Genomic DNA, 5,731 nt, shown 5'->3' with positions numbered 1-5,731 from the left:
AGACATAAAAGTGTTTCATTTCTGGAATAAATTGAACAGAATTCAATGAAGACAGACTTTTTTTGCACTGCTCTTTTTTTCGGAGGGATAAAGGAGGACAGAAAAAAAATAGAATTTGTCAGAACAGAACAAATCCAGATGCCTACATTAACTTGATAAAACCTAAGTCTTTGCAATTGGTGAGAGCGTTTTAATGCTTCATCGTCCAGTGTGTTGTAAAGAAAAGAAGCTCTGCATATGCGGCTTTGCAGTCTACAGTATATCATGTACCAAAAGCATGAAGTCAGAGTTTACTTTATTATACCAAAAGGGAAATTAAAGTTGTCAATGTGCATGACAAGGTACACAAAAACGTGTAGCACGGCTTAAAACATGGTGGAAGAAGACTTACAGTAAAACAAGGTATAGATAAAGCATAACATAGACAAAGAAATATTCTATGCCTCATACATGACCACATTTTCAGTCAGAAGACAAGAACAGCAAAACTACAATAACACACAAAAAAAAACATTCATATCTCAGGGCAGAACTATAAAGTATCCCTTCACTTTTCAGAAAAAGAAATACCATGCTAGTGTCGCTTTGGTCAGGAAAGAAATGTCTTCCCCTGACACTCTCCATTACGAAGATGATATCAAGAGTGGAGTAACCTTGGCAACATGTGGGAAAACAGCAACAACAGCATCACCAAAAACAGACTGCAAAAGCAAAGCACAGCACGCCATCACTCTGTGCCATCCCATCTGCTGCGGCCCAGATATGGCATGCGGTACGGTACTAGCTCTGTGTATATGTTTGCTGGACTGTGGAGGAGAGGAGAAAAAGGGAGTGAAAGACACAGACGGATGCAAGCATGCATGCAGGCACACGCATGCACACACACACACACACGCATGCACGCACGCACGCACGCACGCACGCATGCACGCAGGCACACACACACACACAAACACACACACACATGCGCACGCACACACATGCATGCACGCACACACACACACACACACACACACACACACACATGCAAATGCACAAAGACAGGGATGAGAGTGGAAAAGGGAGAAAAGACACACGTGCATGCGTGCGAGCACATACACATACACACAAAGACATGAAGGACACTAGAGAAGGGAGAGAAAAACACACACACACACACACACACACACACACACACACACACACACACACACACACACACACACACACACACACACACACACACACACACACACACACACACACACACACACACACACACACACACACACACACACACACACAAAATCCCATGAAATTTCTTTGTTTACACTCCTCACTGATTCTTCTTTCTCTTGCTGGGCAAAGGAACTTTAGGGGATTCATGGCAGTCAGCACCAGTTGCCCACACTTACATACAGGCCCGCCAACAGGGCGGTAAAAAGGGGTATGTTGTCCCAGTCCCAGGGAAATATGGGGCCCAGTATTAGGTCCCCATTACATTGCATGTATTGGACAGGGGGTCCTTTCTAATGACTTTGTCCTGGGCCCAGCAAAATCTGTCAGCGTCTCTGCACACATATATAGCACATATTGCTTCCAGAAACGCGAGGCTGTCAACTTCAGAGCAAACACGGAAAACAAGAACATGGTGAGTTATGACGCACAGGGCAAAACCATTAGATATGATAGGAACCAAATTATGGCGGATAGTTATTTGGTCATTTTCAGGCAAACACAAATAATGTTTCCAATTTATTTGGGACTCTTTAAAGTTTTTCAGGGAAACTGTGAGGATTTGGTTTACAGGGGTGGGGGGGGGTCATCTCAGAAATGTGGAACATTGTGGACTGTTTATAATTGCAAAAAAAAGGTTGTCAAGATGTGTTTTTTTTGTTTCATCACAATATACAAGGGCTATCTAATAATGGAATCCATTATGTCATTATGCAATTGCAGCTATAAGGAAAACAATATGTTCTCACTCGATCATCTTTCATAACTGCCAAATTTAGGGCATCACTTATGCATCTCCAACTAGATAATGGCTCTATTGAAGGTTCGGCCGTGGGGGAACCCAAAAGTTCCCTCAGGAACCCCAAAAGTTATTTCGAGAAAATATGCCGTTTATACATGCCCAGGTATTTTGATAAACGAAAAATTTTCCTCCCTAGCTTTACCAAAATATATTCATTCACACCATTGGCAAATCTGCATGAATAAGGAGAATGCAGTATAAGAATGCCATTCAAGTCTCTGTTGCTGTCACTTTTGCCTTTTTTACTTCTTTTAGGTAGATGCGTTTTCAGAGGAAAAAATGAAAGGCACAAACAAAGAGAAAGGTTGTTTAACAAAATACCATGTATGAGAGTATGGGTCAATGCAGAGTACAGCAGTATCCAAGTAAATTAGAACAGAAAAATAGTGGAGGACCTGCTAAGGGTAGTACAGGAAGTTTCTACCCATGATTAAAAGTGATGGTGGTGACAGGTTATGTTTCTTAAACCTTTAAAACAAATGTACATTTATGCAACATACCCCTGGTTCATTACCTGGAATTATTTTGTTCATGAAAATGTAGTTTTATGTACTTGGGTTTTTACCAAACTTTCAAGAATCAGTGATATATGACACAAAATATAACCCTATACTGCACGGTGTTGCCATATGGCAACATACCATTCTTTTGGCATTTCCTGGTATTTAAATATAAATAATAGACACTGATTGGTTTTCATATTGAAACTGTGGCCTTGTTTTATCCAATTATGTGGTTTGTTGACATCACATGACACCACACACTGCCCCAGGCTCGCTCTTTCCCTCACTGTACATGAGTGTGTCTCCTTGACAGATTGCTCTGCCATTGACCAAGATTTTTCACACTTTTTGCAATATTTACAAAATTTAAAAAAATATTGGGATGATCTATAGTTAGTCATGATCTGCTTTCACAATTTGTTTTGTTTTCAACTAAAATTATTTCCTTTTTATGTTGAAAAATAGGTATGTTGCCATACGGCAACATTGTGCGGTAATGGAACAAGACGGTCAATAGGGAAAGTGTATTGATACAAATACCCAATTCTAATTGATTGATTAATTGATTTATTTATTGATTGAATGATTGATAACTGATAATATTTATAATTAGTGCAAATGGCAGTCTGTAATGAACATTAAAAATGTTATAGTAGGTGTACAGAACTGTTTTATGAGCTTTCACTCTGAGTACATGCAGAAAAGCGAACAAGGCCTATGCAGCCTCCCCAGACTGCCAGAGGTATACCACAAAAATCCCCAAACCCCAGATTAGAGCATAAAGCTACGGTCATCTTGACCATTTTAAGCCTCCAAAATGTTTTGACTTCATTTGTCTGTTATAAATAGGCTAATTAGCACACAACGTTTATGCAAATCTGTCAACCCGATCAAAAAATATTGTACAAAGTCAACCATTTTGAAAGTCAGCCATTTTAAAAGCATAATCTCCAAATTTCAAACAGCTCATAAACCAATAATATTATTAACACACAAGATTTACTGCAAATCCAAGCACCCATTGAAAAGTTGTGGCGTAAACAAAAGGTAGGCCGTCTCGAAAGATTGCCAACTTCAAAGTCAGCCATCTTGAAAGTCAGCTATCTTGAAAGCACTGGCCTCACAATTTTACATGGCTTATTTACTCATTATAGAGTGTTATCACACAAGGTTTAGTGTAAATCCAAGCATCCATTCAAAAGTTATGACAAATAAACTGTCTGTTATGTTGAAAGATGCCTGGCCCGCAAATCGGCCATCTTGAATGTCGGCCATCTTGAAAGTGTTGGCTTCCGAAATTAAATCCGTTCATTTACATATTATAGACAGTTACCATACACATTTTTGTGCAAATCTATGCACAGATATTGTGTTAATACCTAATATATTCATTGGTGGTTGGTCAACGTAATACCACTGAAATACTGTTTTTCGGGGATATAATAAACAGTATTCACTTGTTCTCTCAATGGCAAAAATTTGTTAAATAACTCCCTTGAACTTGTGGGTAAACTTTCAATGTTTTTCTGAGATAAAAACAATTACATTTCTATAAAATAATCCATAATGTTGTATGACCCTTGTTTGGTCTTGGAGTAAAAATGTACACTGGATCCTTTCCGTAACTGCACAATGTTGCCATATGGCAACAAACCTACAAGTACCCCCCCAAAAAACTTTTTTTTGAAAAAAATTGCAAATATGTCTTAAGAAGTTCATTTTATGTGACAAAAACCACAGCAAGATTTTTTTCCATGATGGGATAATAATGCGTGCAGTATAGGGATAACCTTGGGTATTGTCTCTGTATTTACAAGCGGAGATAAAATTGACAGTTGCAATTTCCTATGTGTGCGACGCAAACTGATGTCAAAATTGAATTAAATTTTTAAGTTTTTGCAGTTTGAGCCCGGGTTCAGTTTGCCACTTTGGAGAAACCTCTAATGGTTCTCGGAGGAACCTTTTAGTGAAGAACTGGTTTAGATTACATTAGATTAGATTAGATTAGATTAGTTTAGATTAGATTAGATGAGATGAGATGAGATAACTGGTTATTTTCTGATAAACATGAAACAGAAAATTGTCTTTGCCGTGGCTCCAGTCATTGTCACAATCATAAGACTTGACAAAACAGGACAAAATAAAGCAAGACAATAGGCTACATGTATGCTGAGGCTTGGCAGCTGGTCATGGCCATCTTGTGTTGAGTAGTAGCTACATCTTACAGTAAGGGGTGAAGTATTTCTTATTTCTCTTTCTGTGCTAGTGGTAGTTCCTAACAATACAACCTGAAGGTTCCTCAGATGACTTTTACAGCTGTAACCGTGGCAATACTTGTCATCACTCTGTGTAGGTAGATGACTCGTTAGGTGGCAGAGTTTATTCCTGTGTTTGGTGCCTTTGTAAAAATAAACACCTAATGTTAAGACGACAGGGGCGGATGAAGTCACAGCATGAGATTATGTTTCCTTTGACTAAATGCGTCTTGACGGTCATAAACCATCACCACGGATCCCTGAATGATATCATGTACGTCAACCACCGTGTAAAAACATTTGCAAGTTACATAAAACGTCTGGACAGCCTGTGACTGCGACTGCGAGGGCTAAACTGTTCGTTTTCAGCAGTGCCCATGGTAACTGCCTGTGTCAGTTCAGCCAGTTATCATAGCAGGCCTTCAACAGTAGTTTATTTAAAGAATGAGTCACCTTTGCCATTTTAAGGTTTCATCTGCCCTTTTCCCGTAAAAGATTTCCACATCTGCCCATGTTTGTGGAAATGGTAAAAATGTATCATAGATGATGATGATGATGATGAAGGAAGTGGCAAAACTTTTGGGGGTTGCTTGCTGCAGTGAGCTGGCACGGCAACATTGCTGGGGGAGAAATGGGTATGTTGTCCTGGCCCCAGGGAGAGAATGGGCTCAGAATTGGGTCCACATAATCTTGTATGAACTGAAAAAAAAGGGGGGGGGGGCAGTATCAGATGGCTTTGCCCTGAGCCCCTGTCAAGGCTGCCAGTGGCCCTGGCAGTGAGGTCAAGCAACCGACTGCATATGCTGCTGCTGTGGCTGTGCTGACAGAGTGAAGGAAGTTTGTTTGGTGTTGTTCCTTTCACAGGTGTTTCAAAAGACTAGATCATTATCAGGCTTCCAGAGAAAACTGTGTTTGGGCTACGAAAACAACTTAGGCACTGACATGCTTCAGGGAGA

This window comes from Engraulis encrasicolus, chromosome 20 (genome assembly GCF_034702125.1).
Source record: "Engraulis encrasicolus isolate BLACKSEA-1 chromosome 20, IST_EnEncr_1.0, whole genome shotgun sequence".
Classification (NCBI taxonomy): domain Eukaryota; kingdom Metazoa; phylum Chordata; class Actinopteri; order Clupeiformes; family Engraulidae; genus Engraulis; species Engraulis encrasicolus.
The sequence above is the reverse complement of the archived record's forward strand: the minus strand, read 5'-3'. Positions refer to the sequence as shown.